Below are 20,500 nucleotides of genomic sequence, written 5' to 3'. Positions count from 1 at the left end.
CTTATCAAGAATCGAAATCCACACGAAAGAAACCCCTGGGCTAACGATCTTAAAAAACTATATTAAAGAATTTAATAAACATTTAGGTCAAGAATAGCTTCTTCAAGCCAAAACAATGAAAATAATACTGTAAACCCTGACCTAGATCAAGCATCCATTATCGCACAACCAGATGAATTACCCATATTCCCAGACAACGCGACGATTCACACGAACGCTGACCAAGATCCTATAGTCGGAATCCCCATTATTGAATCAGCAGTTAATACGGAACTTGCAAAAAAATTAAATATGGATAAAAATACTATAAACCTTAGATAATATTTTAAAAATACATCTAAACTGGAAAAACTGCCAATTCTACCTGCGGAGTAATAAATACAGGCCTATAAAGTCGGCGTAATTCAAATTCGACTCGAAACGCTCTCCCATTGGTTGTGACGTCACACCGTGCGTCGGACTTGGCGCCAGGATTCACGATACCCAAGCCATCCGTAAATAAACAAATATCATTTTGTTTATTTGAGTTTTTCTTCGTTGCGTACTTACGCAGTATTCATGACCGGAGTATTGTTAGCAACGGAATACTAGCAACGGCGGTTGCCGGGTCACGAGTCGCGCGCGATGTCGAAGCGGCGCTTATGAAAATTGATAGTTTATTCAAACACATGCAAAACTTTAGAGGCATTATAACCTCCATTATAGATGCATTTTCTCAACGCAAAAAATTCCTCTTTACTAATTTTGTTATGTCGGCACAATTAAAAAAATTATGAAAAATTTTATCGGAAAAAAATTATTTTAAACTCGATATAAGTCGTTTAAAAAGCAAAAAAAACTCCGTTGTTATGGTCGCAATTTGAGGATTTTTTTAGGGATGAAAACTCAATATCTCTACACAAAAACACCATTGCTAGGGGTAAAAAATTATGATTTTTCTAAGAATGATAATACGGTATCTGTAGATACTTATTATATATGTCGTTTGAAAAAGCCGACGTATTTTAAAAAACTAGGAATTTTTTTAGTGTGATAAAAGAAGAGACCTTATGAAGGGAATAGCCTCATGGGGTGAGTATATATTTCATTTTATTTAATTAAGTTTTTTTTTTTTGGTTTTTTCTAAATTTGTGGTATAATCTCTTAAAAATATTTTATGTTAATATATAATACTTACATAAATATGTTATATGCTACTATATAAATATTATATAATAATATGGTTTAATTTTTTTCCAATTTAAATATAATAAACATTAATTAAAATAAAAAAATAGTACAAAATAATAGTTTTTTTTGTAACAAATATTTCTGTTAAAATACTAAAAATACTTATTTAAATTTCGAAATGAAATGAAATTATTAAACTAAATTCTATAAATTATTATTTTATAAATAATTAAAAAGAGAACATACTGTAAGTTAATACATTTACGCAATCTACATTTATCTTAAACATTTAATAAGTAAAAGCATTATCTATAATATTATTTCATTTTAATGACTGAGGAATGATTAGGCATTAGGCCCAAGTCAATTTCCTTGTGAAGGTATGCTTGATGTTTTTTTAATGTTTTTATGTTCTAATTGTAACATTTTTTCTCTCTTCAACTGAAAAAAAAAAACAAGGAAACAGATTCTATATATGAAAATCTGTACACCGTGTGCTTTGGATTGCCTAATAGCATGTCACTCTTGCCGGTATATATTATATTTTAACCATATTTATTACAGGCGCCGCAGATAAAACCAGCATTGGACCGATGCAGTTGAAATCGCTGAACTAATTTTACTCCTAGACAAGTTGGTTGATAGCTTGAACGTTAATTCGAAGGTTGCACCATCAACAAAGCCGTTAAAAGGAGGTATAACTGAAAACAGTCCGCATGAGGGATTTTGGATTGAATCCATAAAAGTGTTAGAAAGAACGGTGTCGAAGATTGTAGAAGAAGTATGTCAAGCATTGTGGGAGCGCCTGCAATCCCAGGTACTCGAAGAGCCAAACACTAATGACTGGAAAGAAATCGCAAAAGGTTTTAAGGATAATTGTCAGTTTGATCATTGCGTCGGTGCAATTGACGGCAAACATGTAACCATAAAAGCGCCGCCTAACTCGGGCTCAAGTTTTTTTAATTACAAAAAAACATTTTCCATTGTTTTGTTAGCAGTTGTGGATTCCAACAGAAAATTTATTTATATAGACGTAGGATCTATGGGGAGATTTAGCGACAGTGGAATCTTAAACGATAGTACCTTTGGAAGAAAATTAAGAACTGGGGGATTAAACTTACCATCTGATAAGCCGTTATATCCAGGGGGAGTAGAAATACCATATGTTTTTGTGGGCGATTAAGCGTTTCCGCTGATGACTAATTTAATGCGTGCATATCCACAATCGAACTTATCGGACTCTAAAAGAATATATAACTACCGTCTCTGCAGAGCACGCAGGGTAGTGGAAAATGCCTTTGGGATTTTAGCGGCTCGATTTAGGATATTTAGAAGACCATTTGAGTGTCGTGTTGAACTCGTTGAAACAATTGTTACAGCGACGTGCGCTTTACACAATTATTTAATTAAACATAATTTTTATGAATGCGAGATGATATTGAAGCCCTCGATGATAGGCAACTAACGCCATTAGCCCATTGTGGATTTCGGTGTTCCAATGACAGTTTTTTTGTAAGGGAAGAATTCTGTCAATATTTTAATGGCATAGGAGCAGTTCCTTGGCAAAGTACACGGGTTTCAAATAGACTATTGTAGATATTAATTAATATCTAAAATGTCCTTATAATGTCCTTTTTTAATTTGTTATACCTACTTAATACATAATATGTATATCCATAGAATAATAATTAAAAAGAAAAAATAAGTAAATTTAAGTATTTGTTTAACCACTGAAAACAAGATACATATAAAAGCAAATTATGGTTTGTATCTACAACAAAGGTAATTGTTGAAATTCCGTGGCATTCAAAGTAGAGCAAATTCTAAAGAACTTTTGTAAACTTCATTTTGGTTATAAAGGTTTGCTCTGTTTACTTTATATTCACTGATAATGTAAGGTAAAGCATTGTACAAGGTGGCCCGTTTATTATGGGCCTATGTCTTTTCTCGGAATCTACAGGGTGTACAAAAAAGTTTTAATACAAAAGTTTTATATTACCAAGTATATTTTACAAGCTTTTATTTAACTTGCCGTGTATGTGTGTATGTGTGAATGTGTGTTAATCCTATATATTATTACATTTTTGGATTCTATGCAAAATTTCAAAAACTTTAATGTATCACACGTCATATTTTCTTCAAATGTTTTTAAAATACAGGGTCCTAAAATTTGCACTTTTTATCAATTTAAGAGGCTCTAAACCCAAATCTATTAAAAATAGAGAAAATCTGAGTTCACTTCCCTATCTTAACTTTTCAATACCTATCTTTTGAGATACATGTCATTTATGACACCTGTCAAAAAATTATGTCAAAAGTTTTGACAGGTGGCATGTTTCTCACAAGATGGGTAATAAAAAGTTAAGATAGGAAAGTAAGCTCCGTTTTTATTCTGAAATGTGACATACGAGAGCGGTTCAGTAATTCTTTAGAAACCAAAAAGTTAATCTTTAAATCCAAAATTCAAAAATTATAAATTATTTGTATATTATTATTAAAAACGTTAATAAAATCGCAACAGTGTATTTTTTTGGCTGTTACTTTTAGACAGGTCAAAACGGAGTCCACCGAGTCCATGTAATAAATATTAAAAGTACTCAATAAAACCTTTTAAATGAGGTAACACAAGATTTCTATTTAATGCATTTATTCAAGATGGCGCTTATGTGTTATTTTGACATTTAGAACTGTCGTTTTTATGTCAAAATAAAATAGTGATGCATTTATTTTCGTACACTGATTTTTACCTATTCAAAAATCATAAAAAGGTAAAACGTTAAAATAAAATAAAATACTTTTTTATTAGGCCGCCATTTTGAAACGAGTTAAGATATGGGTCTAATATTTCAGGGTTATAAAGTACTCATTGAGACCTTTAAAATGAGGTACCACACGACCCCCCTTTCTATTTAAATTTTTTTCTCAAGATGTCGCCCAGCCGCCATTTTGGAATTTACAACTACCTAGTTTACAGTGAAAAATAGTATCTATAGACCAATTTACTTATGCCAAGTTTCAAAATTTTTTTTTGACCCGTTCAAAAAATAAATGGGGGGGGGGGGGACTTCAAAGAAAAGCACTGTATATTTTACGTAGCTTTTACCGAAAATTTTGCGAAAAAATAGATCTTGAAAGGTTTTTTATTCCAACGGACGAAATTTAAATGTGAAAAGTATTTTATTGGTGGCGGTCCCCCAGCAATACCTTCTAATAAAACTCCTTAGATGGAGCCATCATCGCCATTACCGCAATCTTCTCATAAGTTCGGATCATACCCGTTGTATGGCGCTGAAAACATATACTTAATGGGAAGCATTGCAGTTTCCATTATATTCTTAGGTGTTATGTGAAAACTATTTACGCGGATCCACTGTCGCTTGTGCTTGTTCTCTGTCCCTATCATAGACACGCGTAGGCTTTTAAAAGTACTTAGAATATAAGTAACCCGTCGGAAGAACAAATTCTTTTATTGGCTGCAGCCTGTGCTGAAGAGGCAGATGAGAAAGAAGGAGGTTGTAACCAATTTTTTTTAATTTAGTTTTTTATACAAATTGACTAATATTGAAAGTCTTTAATAGAGTGGCACATATGCTAACGGCAGCTTATGAGCCTGGAGAACATTAATTGGCCGTGGGTTGGCGTGAATTATTTTAAACATGCTTACCTTTTAATTGTGGGCGCCATCCAGTTTGTGTTTATTTAAAGTGCAGTTAAAAAAACCATTAACTAGCAAAATTGTCATGTCAAACTGTTTGGCCGCTAGGGGGCGTTTCTTGAATTTGGTCGATTTCGGTAATTAGCCATAACTTTTTTGCTATTAAAGATAATTGACTTCTGAAAACACTTTTTTAAAGTACTTTTTAATGATAAATATTTTATTGTTAAATATTTTTGTACAGGGTGTTTCATAAAGTTGCTTTTCAAAAAAAATTTTCTTATGAAACACATATTATTTTTTTATAAATTCTTAAAGCCCTTGAAATCCTTTTTTCAAAAATATAAAACACCATATATCTCATTTTAGCTGTTTCCGATATTTCCGATATTACATTGTCATTTTTCCATTTTCCAAGTCTTTTAATTTTTATAGAAGTAGGCTTTGGTAAAAAACAGCACATGTCATATGTGACAGCCAGATAGAAAATTGTTTATTTCTCCTGTCAGTAACATATTTGAATTTGCTGTATTTAGAGCTATATAGTGCTTAAATATTTAGAGAATTTAAAAAAAAATGTATCAAAATTACGAAAAAGTTGACATTTTAAAGTGCTATTTTCTATCTGATTAATGAAAATTCCGAGGCAGCCAGTGAATTATATTTAAATACCTTTCCTGAACGTCGTCAACCAGATAAAAGAATATTTCCAGTGTTCAAATTAAATCTTGTGAAGTACAAAAGTTTTAAAAAGCCAAGGCCCAAAACTTATGCTGTTGATTTTGAAGCTGAAATTCAGGAACTTAATATATTAGGTGAGGTTTTAGATCATCCTAACAAGTCTCGTCGAGCAGTAGCAGCGGCAATAGGCGTTGAGAAAACCAGAGTTTTAAAAACGCTTAAAAAACGCAAATTTAAACCCTACAGGGTTATGAAAGTTCATCACCTTCAGGATGGCGACTTTCAGAGAAGAATTGCATTTTATGATTGGTATGTCAATAAGTACAGATTGGACAAGAACTTCCATAATAACATTATTTGGACAGATGAAAGCCGAATAGACACTTCAGGAATATATAATAGGTATAATTCCTATTACTGGACTACAGAAAACCCACATGTTGTAGTACGCGCGAACAGACAGGGACGGCTGGGCTTCAATATTTGGGTTGGAATTTTTCGAGGTAGAATTTTGGGTCCTCATTTTTTTGATGAATGAATGAAATTTTGACTGCCCAAGATAATGTAAGTATTTTACAAACATATGTTGCACCATTTTTGGAAAATTTACCATTAGCGAGATTTTAAAACACGTATTGTCAGCAAGACGGTTGTCCTTCGCACAACGCACGAATTACGACTGATTTTTTAAATCAGGAATTTCGGGATCATTGGATTGGTACTAGGGGACCTATATTGTGGCCTGCTACGTCTTGCGACCTAACGCCGTTAGATTTTTTTTTATGGGGGAGATTGAACGATTTAGTTTTTAAAGGAAGAACTATCGAAACACGGGAAGAGTTGCATGTAGCGACCAGGGAAGCTTTTCGTGCTATTAGACCTCTTGAGCTTATAAACGTAAATCAGTTAGCAAAAGGTGTTTATTATGAATTCGAGAAGGAGGTGTTCAGTTTAAACGCTTTTAAAAGACTTGGAAAATGGAAAATGACAATGTAATATCGGAAATATCGGAAACAGCTAAAATGAGATATATGGTGTTATATATTTTTCAAAACAGAATTTCAAGGGCTTTAAGAATTTATAAAAAAATAATATGTGTTCCATAGGAAAAAAAATTTTGGAATATCAACTTTATGAAACACCCTGTATAAAAATATATAACATAAAAATATTTATCATTAAAAAGTATTTTGAGAAAGTGTTTTCAGAAGTCAATGATGTTTAATAGCAAAAAAGTTGTGGCTAATTACCGAAATCGACCAAATTCAAGAAACGCCCCCTTGCGGCCAAACAGTTTGACATAGTAAAATTTTGATAACATTAAATTTTTTTTTACAAAATTTGAGCTTATGACATCTAAGTCAATTTTTTTCTATCTGTTCGAAAAATACGAGTTTTCTGTTAAAACCGGCGAAATCGCACTACCCATGTATGTACAACATGTATGTACCAAATCAAAATATAAATATACCTGTCAGTGCGATTCCTTACATATAATGCTATATGAAAATAAGAATAGTGAAATCAAAAGAGATTAAGTAAAATATTATTTTAGTAGATATGCAAATTATATTGCAGTGCAAATTGCCATGAAAGAGCTTTAGACACTAGGCAATAATCAATAAATTAAGAAGCCGTCAAGTAGTATAAATAAGCCAATATGACCAGTCACAAAATCAAAATAACAATAACATATCAGAAATCGTAACATTTCTTACACGTTCGTCGTATCTGGCTTGACCTGGTAACCCATTGTGCAGATTCTAGGGCGGCAGCTGACCAAGGTTAAATCCATAACATTATGAAGAAGCACGGAATCCTGATAAAGCTCTAATTTATAATGGGAAATGGGAACAGCACCTGAGATGGTCTTGGGATGGCCCTTAAGACTTAATACTTCGCGTAAAACCTGACTTAACACGTTGGTTAAGATCTCGTTTAAGATTCTAAGATCTCACTTAAGACCCTAAAATTAACACGTGAAACTTCAACAACAATGAGAAAACGTTTTACAAAAAATAGGAATCAAGCCTACTTTAAGGTGTTAGAGGGTCTTTTATAAAGTGTATTAAAGTAATTTTTCACATTACACGGCTAGTGTCGCCATGAGGTAACCATGATGTCGAATCTAAACTTGTTAATCTGAAGACAACATCATTTGGAAAGAAAACTAAAACGCAATTTGTGGGTACCTCTTCGATGGATAATCTCACGCAGGCCTAGTTTTGCAAGAATTAAGAATACAACGTTGTCCCATTTAGATTTAAATTGAAGCGAGTACGACAATCAATCTAATCCCAAAAAATCTCTTTGACACATTGTTTTGTCATTTTCGGTTAAGGAGTTGCACTTGTCAAAGCAAAAGTTCAGCATATCAAACATTGTCCAATTCCCAAAGACAAATATAAGCTATGCAATTTCTTGGAAGTATGCACTTACTACCAACGCTATGTAAAAGGATTTGCCAATATCGCAAAATAAGTGACCAGGTAGACCGAAGGAACACGAAATCCTACACTGGATAAAGGAAGAGGAAAAGTCGACGAAATTACGAGAAAGAAGTTGTTGTTGAAGTAAGACATATATAATGATAATGTTATAGATCAGAGGTACAACGGCGACATGATTTGGATTTACGACCCTAACAGACGAAAGGGTTTGTCATCGAACCTTAAAACATCCTAAGATGGGCCACACAAAGTTCTGGAAGTCATCAAAGATGTTATGCAACGCTAAGTTAAACATTCATATCGCGCAACTCATGCGTACCAGATGTCATTCTGGGTACCTTAGGCACCGCGCTATGACAGATTTATATGTTTAAACTACCAAAAAGTCACCAAAAAACAGTATTAACAACCAACTGGTGTGCCGGACTTAACTGATTATTTATAAATAGGGTCAATGGCTATGACGATAAGATTATTGATATGGGATAGCTGATTAGAAGACATAGGTTTAAACTTAATCTTAGAAACTCTACCACATTTCAAAAAGATGAAAATAAGCAAACTTTTGTTGCAATACCATACGATCCTATCGTGACGAGAGGCTTTGATAGAGTTTTCGAAGACTAAGTCTATCAGAGTTCGGCCAAGTTACGAAATCTTGTAGGAAATCCAAAAGATAAAGATCCAAGACAAAGGTAAAGGTAAAGACCAATGAAAAGTCTGAGATCTATGAGATTGATTGCAACTTGTGATAAAAAGTTCATAGGACAAACCAAAAGATCAATTAATGTCAGATTTAAAGAACATGTAGCTCATATGAAATATGGAAGAGTTGAAAAGTCAAGTGTGGCGGAACATGTTTTAAATACTGGTCACTTTGTAGGGATAGACGACTTAAAATTACTTAAACCAGTTAATAACAGTTTCAGTCTCTTCAGTTTATAAACAGTTTTCTTATCAGTTTTCTAAACTTTGTACATCTGAATCATCCGCCATTTATAACCTGGTGTTTTAGTGACATAGGTAATGGGTATAAGACTCTGCTATAGTTAGTTCAACATGGAAAAAAATCAATACGGAAGGGGAAGAGTTACCTGGAAAATGAAAAATCTCAAACTTTGAACTTCGATTTCTCGGCTTCTATAGAACTTATTGGGAAAATTGCTATGGTTTTGTCTTAGTTTCCCCTTCTTAATGCAACGAAATCATTCGCAAGGTCATAGCTGTCTTAGACGAGATATTGCATACTTAGATTATAACCACTTTTTATTATATTTCTATTTTTTATAAAAAACCGACTGAGGTTGAAAGTCTTAGCAGCCATATGCTAACGGCAGCTTATCAGTCTGGAAAGCACTAATTGGGGGTGGGTTGGCATGAATTATTCTAGAGATGCTAACATTTTAAATTGTGGGCGCCATCCAGTTGAGTGCATTTATTTAATAATAATATTTGAATTGATAATCCCAAAAGGCAAAGTATTCAAATTACAGGAAAACAGTGTCAACCACAACCCAGTGTCGAAGACGTCAGTACCTAAAACAAGTAGATGCGAAGCGTCTTCTTTCTTGGGCCGTGGGGACCACTAGAAATTTTTAAAATTTTCATGAATTTCATTGAAATACTACTTACTTATTTCTGGGTATCATGCTTCAGAGAACCATCATGTTAACAATACGCTTCGCTCTTTAATTTTAGTTTAGTAGAAAATATTCTCAAAACATGCATATATCAAAATTATGTCAGTGATCTAAAATATGTCGGTAATAAAATCGTAAACCAGATCTAGAAACCAACATTGGAAATATTTAAAAAAATTTGCTTCGGTTCGATTGAAAAAAGTACTGTACTACCAAATAGTTACATCTATTCGGTAGCAATTAATTTTAATAATATAAAGTGTACCGTTTAACTTTCAGCCATTATTTACAATTTAATTGTTAATTATGCCTAAAAAAACTAATTGACAACTTTGGTATTGTTTGGAAAGTAAACAGCTTAATTCCTTTAAGTATCCACCTTAACATGTTTTTGCATAATTCTGACTCACGTTGGTTGCTATCGGGCTTAAGCCATAAAAATCGAAGAAAAAAAGAAGATGGCCTTTTACTTGTCATTTGAATGTTACTTTCCGGCCCACAAGCAATCATAGAGTAATTAAAAGTATGAGAGGGTTCAATCCCATAGTGACAAGTAGGCATCATCTTTACCCTAAACTCGATTGCAGCATCACGGATGCGGTCTAACCGAACTAAAATAATTGACATTTGTGACAGTCGGTAAAATAGTCTACTGTAATACCGATCCGTCATAGAAATGAAAGGCAGGCTTTTCAAAATTTTAGAATGGCGCGAAATTTAAAATTATTGACCCATTAAATCAGTTTTTAACAGCGTAAAGGCTGTGAATCTCGATCACAAACTCTAAAAAATTATGAAATAGTGCAAGTGTATTAATTTAATTTTTGAAGAGGCTAAGAGTGATAATGTTTGTTTTACATTTTTTAATTGAATTCGTTGGTGTTTTTGACATTAAATTCATCAAATTTGCTTTTAAGCTGTTGAGTTAATGCATTTAGGCCCTTCAAAAAAATAAATTGTTAATAATGCACTTTTTCATTGATTTTTAGAGAATGTGAAAGAGATTTTACAGCCCAATACGCTATCAAAAAAAATTTAATGGGTCAATTATTTAAGACAATATTTTAGAGATTTAAGTATAATATATTTAGTCCTATTTTAAGAATTAAATGCTCGATACTAACAATGTTAATTTCACTGTTATCAACAAATTAACAAGGGTAAGGGTAGAACTTAAGTCAATTGTAAAGTAAGTTTATAATTTGTTGTCTTAAAAGGGATCCTGATACAATTTGTTTTTGTGCTGCTTTAGCACAACACTGTCCATGGTATGTATTTTGTTCTTTACATTTTGAGGATATGATTCAAAAATTAGAATTTATCAAATTTATAAATAAATTATTTATAGACATAAGAACTATATTTCTCAAAAATATGCTCTAAAAATTTTACGTTTACTACCTACTTTTTTGTACAGAGGGTACCCAAAAATGTTAGGGGAGTGGTAATACATAAAAGCTAAACCTGTAATTAAAATATTCTTTATGGAAAGTATGATATTAAAAATTAGTTAACACTGATGTATACCCTAAATTCTAGATGTCATCGGTCCTTTTTCTTAAATATTCAAGGAGAATCCCTGGATCTTACTCCCATCTTATCGAGGTGAGGTACCTCCTTGAGTAGTGACCTGGTAGAATGGAAGTTGTTTCACTTATTGTGCTTTTGGTACTTCCTAGCAGCAAAGCACTGATGATATCTTTCGTCAGACCTAGTAAAAAAAGTTTAAAAAAACTATGTTAAAAAAACTACTATATACAATGTATATAAAATGTTTTGAATTGATCAGGGAGTTTTAAAAGAATTTTGTATTCATATTAATTGATATTTAAAAAAGTTTTAATAAAAAAAATAAATTTGAATTAAATATATATGATGTAATTGCTAGACTAAATATTATTTTAATTTATAGCTAAAAGATACAGCCAGTAATTAAACATATTATGGCAAATAATAATAATTTTACAATTAAGACAAATGACTATATATTATTAATTTTAACTCAAATAGGGTATCTTACCGACACGGTTTAACGTGTTTCTGCTTATTGGCTTCATCAGAGTAAGAGCAACCAAAAAATATATATAAATAATTTTTTCGAGTTATATAGAATTAGATATTTATAGATTAAGATAAAGAGGTACAGATGAAGTGAGGGGGAAATATATAATGAAACATGCATATAAGTTAATATTATCTTGGTAAAATGTCAAGAGTTAGTGATGATCAGAATAAAAAGATAGTGAAAAAAACAGAAAGAAATGCCAATAAAAATATGAAATTTGATCATTGAATAAATTATGTTGAAATTAAGTTGTGATTAGCTTCTAACCCTGTGTTAATATAAAAGTTTTAAAAAGGAATGAAATTAAATTAAAAAAAAATTAAATATACCTAATAAAAAAACAAACAAAATTTAATAAACTCCAAAAAACACTTTAACAACATGTTATGTTTATAACATCCTATAACAAAAAATGTATTTCATAATAAATAAAATATAAAATAGGAATCCTAAAATAACTGACCAAAAAGTAATTTATAAAAAAAAATAACTAAAAAATATACAATATAAAAACACTTCAGCAACAAAACATAACAAGGCACATAATTCTTTATAAAAAGAAAATCAAAATAATATCAATTGGTGTAGATAAAGTATACAACAATTTTTTTTATTTGTATAATAACCAAAAAATAACTCTAAAAAATAAACTGATTTATTTTCTCATAACAAAAAAAAACGCATAACAACTTAACAACAAACTTAAAATACTAAATGAATAAAACTGGTAACTAAAATGTATTAACCTTTACAAAATAAAATACTGTCACAAATAGGGATATTTTTGTCATGAATTGGGATTAAGATTGGTCACAAGTAGGAACTGAAAGAATTTGTCTTTATCTCTGATGATTTATTCTCTTTAACTTTTTCTTATTCTGTTTTTTTAGTTTTTTATTCATTTCGAATGTTCTATACACATCATCATAATATTTTTTTATTACGAGTACCAATGCTGTGTTAAGGATATCATTTTTAATATTTTCACAATGTTCTTTGCATGTGTATCATTCAAATGAAATGAATTTCCTTATAAGATGCTTGATTTTTTGCTTAATATGTGTGATATGCCCATAGGTGGGTAAAATAAAATTAACGTAATGAATTTATGACAATTCAATAATTACTTCTTTCGTCACATTTATTAGCCTTTTTTGTTATCAGTGGACTCCTTAAACATGGTAAACATGTGATGAGATTCCAATCACTTAATAAATTTACTTGGCATTCCTCACAGTTATTAATTGATTTTAATTTTTTTATTAAAAAACCAGCAACATATATTATGATAAGGTATTTTCATCATGATCAGAAAAATCTGTAGTAATAACTGGCAAATTCAATTTTACTATTTGAGAATATTCAAACACATCTAGGTTGACACAGTCTCTTTGAATATTATCATGCTCTAAAAAATCATGCAGGTTATCAAGAAGAGAGCTGTCATCAAGTTCACAGTTTCTGTTGGAATTAGGAGTGACAAGATTACTCAGTAAAGATGTTTTAAAGCAATCTATGAACTGATTTTAAAGTGATCTATGAATAGTTTGGGTTGGAGTTTTCAGCCCCAAAGTGTCGAATAGCTAAAAATGAGTTTTCTAATGGGTCCTGGTTTAATGACCTAGTTCTCAAAAATTTTAAACTCAAGGTTCTGCATGTTTTCCAGAGCTCTTGTGTAGCAGTTATTATTGTAAGCCAACCTGATTTAAACGGCATTACTCTTTTGGACACATTATCATTGACAAAGACCCAACTGTTGATTCTTGGTAAAAGCCGACTCCAGAGAGCTAAATGTGGGGATTTATTGGATATACACTTTCTATAGGGTTTCCCATGCTCTGGTTTACAAGTCCTGCCATTTAAACTGTCAAAAAGTTGATCTATAACATGTACAAACTCTGCTGTATCTATTACCTGAGCAGGAACATTGTTGGTTGGATTACTTACTATTTCTTCAATTGTGGCTGCAACAGTATGGCTAACTGTTCTTGCTGCTAATGACACTTTCATTTTTAGGCGATTCTCAAATTTTAAGTTTAAATAAACTTCTCTAATTTTTCTTAAAGCTTGAAATCTTTTCTTTCGGTCTATCACAAAACATTGCCTAATATGGTCCAATGATGCAATTTTTTTTTCATATATAAATATATATATATGTGTCAAAAGAGCAAAAACCCTATGGTTGTTTATATAAAAGTATGGACCCGGTCGATTATTTTCTTTTGAAAGTTTTTTTATGACAGAGCGGTTATTAGATGCCTGGTCACATACTGTACATAAAACTGTAAGTCCAGTTTCCTCAATTTTAGCAATCAACTGTTTTATTAAAACTTTCAATTCTATTGCAAGTAAGTCCCTAGTAAAAAAATATGCAATTGGCTGCTCCCAAGTTTTGTGGAGGCCATTGACCATAAAAACTAAAGCATGTTTTGCAAACTGATTTCTTCTACCCATGGGCCCTAGGTCTACATAGCCATCAACCATATCATATAACTGATTGTACATTAATTGTTCTGAGAGTGAAATTTCATCAAAAATTAATGACCAATACCTATCAATTGCTTTCATTTTATTCACTCTTAATTTTAATTTACCAAAAAGCTTATCATTAATGCCCGCTTCAAAGGGTGCACTTTTTAAAAGTTTTTGTAGGGTGGATTTACTTGGTAAAGCTAGACTGCTTTTTAAAAACCTGTATGATTTTGGACCTCTTTTGTAGAGTGCTAGGGCATATACCTTATCTTTGGTTGTCCATGTTGGTCTTTTTGTTTTTAAATTTGTAAAGCAATTTTGAAAAAAAGAGGCTACTGAAGGAATCATATTTTGCTCTAGTTCTTAAAAAACTTGGGTTTTTGACAACTGATATGCCGCTTTCAATTTTTGTTTGCTCGAAAACCGTTTGCTTTTTAATTTGCAGATTCTGTTGCTTTGGGTTTTGTTATGCCATGTTCTGTTTTTTTATGCCATTTTACCATCAAAATGCCCTATGCTTCCCACAACCTTTCTTTTCGAATTAGGGTGAATGATCATTGGCCTAGCATAATTATGTTCATTCTGAACATTATATTGAGATTGCTGGATTATGACAGCAAATAATAAAGTTATTGTATCTTCCCAAGGTACTTGTGCCTCAACCAGTACTGGGGCATTTTGAATAATACTTGGGCCAGCAATTGGGAGAGCACACTTTCTTAAACGAGTATGTATAGTACTAGTAAATGAAATATCATCAAAATGTTCTTGACATTAATAACACCTTGTTGAGGTTGGGCTTAAACCAAGTATTTTAAACCATTCGGACCTCCTAATAATGTCACTTTCAGGAAATTTAAAGAAAATTTTATTTTTGTATGAATCTTCAATAGGCCAATAGTATGTATTAGAACAAGTAGGTGCCTTGCATTTAAAAATGAATTTTCTTGGTGATGACATTATTAGGGCAGTTTTAAAATGCTAAACAACAATTTTAGGTGACCTACAACATGGTGAAAACTATTTGATAATAAAAATTGCACTTACCTCATCCTAGGGATCTGAAACCACACAATAAAACAACAAAAAAGCTTCTATATGATGAAATTACACTTTAATGACTTTAAGCTACATTTTTAACTATTTTTTATTGAGAAAAAAACAAAAGAACACACCCAATGGGCGCCAAGATAAAAAGGAATAAGCAATGGCGACGATCGATGATGCGAAGGTGGGTGGTTCCACATATTTCTTACTTTTCTATATGAAAATAAAATGTAAGTATCACAATTACACACATATAAAAGTTTTTTTTTTAATTCAGTTTCATAATTACCAATTTTTAGTGAATAATCCTGAAATTTATGAATATACATACATTTTAAGGTTTTGTCATAATGTTTTGATTGTTATATTTGATTTTGTTTTTATGATTTTAGTGGAGTACACCAACAAAGGTTATGTGTTTTGCACCAGATTGAAAGCATCATAGCGAAAAACAGACCTGTCATTTCTTTAAATTTTCAAAAGAGCTCCTGGAAATAGTAAAATGACTATCTCTGCTAAAGAATACTAAGGTATTTTTACTAAATCTTTAATTTTTTTATATCTAAGTGAGATATTCAATAAATTTTGTTCCTTGTAGGCAAATGAATAAAAAACCTGAAGGTCCATGCATTGGAATGTAATTGTCATTTTGTTGACAAAAATTGAATGAATGGGCCCACTATTTTTCCACATGCAACGAGGTTAAGAGAGGAGAAACTGAAGACTTTATCAAAAACTCAGGTACGTCTATACTTCCAATTTATCTTTATTTATTTCAAAGCTTGATTTTTTCAAAGGTTAATACAGAATTGCTTAGTACAAACTTATCTATACCCAGTACAAGTTTGTCCACATCTTTGAAGCATGGTACTTCAAACAGAGAAACTGTCAACAATTTTGGTAGAAGGTGAGCCGGTGTCAAATTCCAGTAAGGGACATGATTTCAATTTTGCACCAACCGCAGAGCCTAAAATTCATTTTGCTGCAAAAAGTTGGAGGATGTGAAAAAAAAAGTGCAGAAGTTAAAATTAAGTTTTTCATATAAGCACATAAAAAATAGTCATGACAAAGTTCAGTTGTATACATGTAATAAATATTTTTGTAACATTATTAAGTTAATTAGTTTTATACATTATTTAAATGACAATTGTATAGTTCACATAAAATAGGCAGCCGTTATATTATGTACTTATATAAAATTTTTTATTAAGATAAGGACAACATGTATTAAAGTATAACATATATCATAGACACACAGGTAATATCTTTATTAAAAATTATGATTGTATGTTATGTAGCGTTAGAGCCTTAAAACATTAAGAAGAATAAAGGTCGTTATTGGCAAATGACAATATTATTTTCTCTATTTCCTACATTTTTGGTGAAGAGAATAGGCTCTGCTCTAAGAAGCCAGGTTAAACCAAAAGCAAAAAAAGTGTAGGTCTCATGAGTGCAAGTAAAGTAAACCTTTCTATTAAAAAGGCCATCCAAGATAAAAAAAAATATGCTAAAAATGTTAATTCTCTAACGACATCTAGGGTGAATATGCTGAATCAGACTCATCAATTAATTCACTGTCGTACTGGTAAAAGTTATGGCGTATTCATCAAAGTATACAAATAATCGCTGTATTTAAAGCAATTTTATTTATGGATTCAAATTATGCTCCAAATTCAAAATTTCTTTTTTTTATCTTAAAGGCCATTCAAAACTTAGTAGAAAAGTTTAATAAGTAAATTTTCCACGATTTATACGTGCCACAAGATAAAGGAAAAAGAGGGTCCCATTTATTAGGGTATTGGGATAAGACAACCGGGTTTTTATGTCGATTTTTTTTATTTTCGATTTTTATTTTAAAAAGCAATTTTAATAAAATTTGAAAAGAATTAGTAATAAAAGAAACTATTAACGAATTTAGTCGAAGCTATAGAAGCCGAGATGTTAGTAAAAATGTGGGAAAAACAAAAGAAAACTGGTTTTTCCCACGGTACAATTTTTTTTTTAAATGATTATTGACAAATTTTAATGTTAGCCCTAAACTGGCAATTTTCTCTAAAAAAACTAAGATTTTTTTTTGGTCGAAAATCGAAAGTGGTATGCCCACGAAAAATTTCGAAAAAATGGTTTTTATTTTTTTATAAATAAACTATTACTCTGACAACTTTTTGTATTAATTAAAAGTTCTTGGGAATATTAAGAGGTATCGGTATGTCAAAACCAGTAGGTTTTAACTATTATAGAATCGGAGAAAATTGGAAAAAACTAGTAAACATAAATATCGAATTATCAAAAGCCCTATGGAAAAATTTAAATTTATTATTTTTCAATCCTGTACTACTTCAGAATACCTATAAAAAAGGTTATTACCAATTTGACTCTAAAATGAACAGAAAACCTATTTCTTTGCATTTTTCGATTTTCGAACAAAATATGGGGTCAAATGACCATTTTTTCAAAATATGCTCAAAATTTCAAATTTTAAAATTTCTTTTTTCTGCTTAAAGGCGACTTAAAAAGTAGTAAAAAAGCTTTATGACAAATTTTTTCACGACTAATACGAGTGCCACAATCTAAAGAGAAAGATCAGGTTCCATAAGAAGCAATCTATTAGGATAGGAAAAAAGGGTTTGCTTCTTGTTTTTTTTTGTATTTTTATTTTAAAAAGCAATTATAATAAAATAAAAAAATTTAAAGGAAAAAAACCAATAAAAGAATTTATCAACTTACTGAATAGAAGCTATAAAAACCGTGATATCAGTAATATATTAAAAAAATACAAAAAATACACCTTTTTTGACACCGCATCAATGTCTTTTTTTTTTCTAAATTGATAAACTATTAATATAAATATATTACCAATTTAGCAACCTTCACTAAAAGAACTCTAACTAAAATAAAACTATTATTACTGTTATTTGTTTCTAGATATTTATACTTTTTTCTAACCTTTATGCTGCTATTACTATTATTATAAATAATATTTTTCTTATTTATGCCCTCAACCTTAAAACCCTCTGTATATTTGAAATATATATTTATTAATATTTATATTAATTTTATTTATCCTAGTAATTTATCAAAAAACCGTTCAAAATTGTCCCCATAATATTAATAATTCATTAATAAAATACCTCATGACGTCACGAGACGAACACGACGCGTTTATATTGTGGCCAGACATCCTGCATCCTTCTCTAAAACCGCTTTTTCTACTCTAACTCGGAACGCAAATGAGCCCGCAGGCCCGTAAAAAATGTAATTAAGATGAGACGTCAGATGCGCGGCGAATTTTTCCGCCGCCATAAAAACCATATCCATCGAACATTTCCATATTCGGAAAATTTAAAGTTTCCTAATATCGTCACTACCAATTGCTGATCATTTCCACCCATTTTAAGCCGCTAATTCTCGAATTGAAAAAGTCGGATCCGCCCGAACATACAATTTGATGCCATGACACCGAAAACCCCGCGGTTACGTCATCTGGCCATGTGCGACTCGATAGTGACGTCGTACGTATGCTTTTGCATTGGGTGCTGGACCGCTAACTATATTGTACCATGCGTTGGCTCCCGTGGTGTCGACGGTATGACTGGTTCATTGGAACGGATTATTTTTTGGGGTTTTTCTTAAATAGCGCGTTGCGGAAAAACGGTAACATTTAAAGAAAAAAAGGTTTTTAGTGGATTATAGCCAGATAGTGTCCGGTCATTTCAGAATAAAATTGGTTTTCGTAGGTGTCATAGGTGTGCCGGTATGAAGCATCAAAGTTAAAAAAAGGTGTAGAGCAAAAACTGCTCTATGTAGAAGTTGTAGGGTATGTCGAAAAATTGGATTTAAAAAGTTCTTAAAACGGTGAAAGTTTAAAGTTTCTAGGTGCCGCCAATAAAGAGTTATTAAGAAAAATAAAAAAAAAATCAAAAAAATTGTTTTTTTTTTTCGATTTAAAAAAAAAAACAGGAGGGTTGGGTTGATTTGTATTGGGTTGGGTTAGTTTAGATTAAGCCGGGATGAATTATTGTTTTCAGGATGTTGAGCAACTGCTCTTGATAGTTTGAGAATGAGGTAGGTTAACTGTCAACAGTTGTCTTCCGAGCATAGCGTGTTGCATTTATTGCATGGATATATTAACAGTTATTATTATCATTCCACCTCAATCTGTTTTATTTATTTTTGAACTGAGTTTTTAGCTTTGCTACTCGAATGTTACCCGCATGCTTAATCGCTTGCATATAAAATGCATCACTCCGTCCCTTTAATGATACCTTGCCATTCTTGAAGTGGAGTGGCTATAACTCCACTACAAAAATGGACTTATAGAGAATTGGGAAGGGCAAGAAGACTTTTCTTTACAAATGAAAATGCATGGCATGAATTATTCTAGAGATGCTTACCTTTTAAATTGTGGGCGCCATTCAGTTTATTCAGTTTATTTAGTTTATTTATAATTTAGTTAATTTTTGTTGTACCTTTAAATTTTGACTTACTGTTCAGTAATGGCATTAGCATTACTTGCAGTAATTGTTTAAATACCTATATTAATCTCACTTCTCTAAGTAAATTTTAAATGACCCCTATATCTAAAAATATGTCTGCTCGCTAACACGAAAATTCCTCATTCCCCTCCTAAAAATTAACGAGGAACCACACGTGAGAGGAGTGGACAAGCACTTAAAAGGGAACCATTTTCATGTATTTGATGCATTTGAATGTATACTTCACTAGTACCCAAATTAAGTAACTAATCCCGTAAAACCTTGCCGATTATCGAAAATACCGACCGGTAGCGGGAGTGACGGGCAGCTCAAGTATATAGAAGGAATCAACAGCCTATGGTATGTTCATTTTTATTATCCTTTTTCTCTCATAAATTTATTGGTCTCACCCCCACACTTACTGTTTGTTATTTTAATGCATTTATCTTAAAAGACAAAATAAATTTAAGAGTCTGATGATAATAAGTGAACTCCTCGAAATACATAACTCTTGACAAAAAGATTGGCATTTTCATTTAAGAAAAGTCTTCCCGCCCTTCCCAACCCGCTATATTCTGTGAATATAAAATGCTAGAGTTCGCTATAAATTCTTACAAATAAACTGTTATAGCATTAAGTTGACATAATAAATGTTAAATGACTACCAGATTTATCCACCATTTAAAAGCTTAGCCGAGAGGCAATAGGGGACTCTAAGTTCCTTTAATTACTTAGCGTAGCGCTCGAGGTATTTTTTGTCAATTTTCCTATTATTGTAAATAACCGTACAGTACAGATTGAGATGCCGACAGATACCCTGGATCGCCAAAGTTAGAGGGATTTTT

The 20,500-nt window shown here is 31.5% G+C and overlaps 1 long non-coding RNA gene across 1 annotated transcript; it reads left to right on the top strand.

Moving 5' to 3' along the window:
• Positions 1-12,799: 12,799 nt before the first annotated feature.
• Positions 12,800-16,393, top strand: LOC126737053 (uncharacterized). Its single transcript, XR_007660865.1, has 4 exons — positions 12,800-15,410; positions 15,573-15,710; positions 15,779-15,921; positions 15,978-16,393. It is a non-coding gene; the product is annotated as an uncharacterized LOC126737053 (long non-coding RNA).
• The last annotated feature ends 4,107 nt before the right edge of the window (positions 16,394-20,500 follow it).

This window comes from Anthonomus grandis, chromosome 6, assembly GCF_022605725.1.
Source record: "Anthonomus grandis grandis chromosome 6, icAntGran1.3, whole genome shotgun sequence".
In the NCBI taxonomy this organism is placed as follows: domain Eukaryota; kingdom Metazoa; phylum Arthropoda; class Insecta; order Coleoptera; family Curculionidae; genus Anthonomus; species Anthonomus grandis.
The sequence above is the reverse complement of the archived record's forward strand: the minus strand, read 5'-3'. Positions and strand labels throughout refer to the sequence as shown.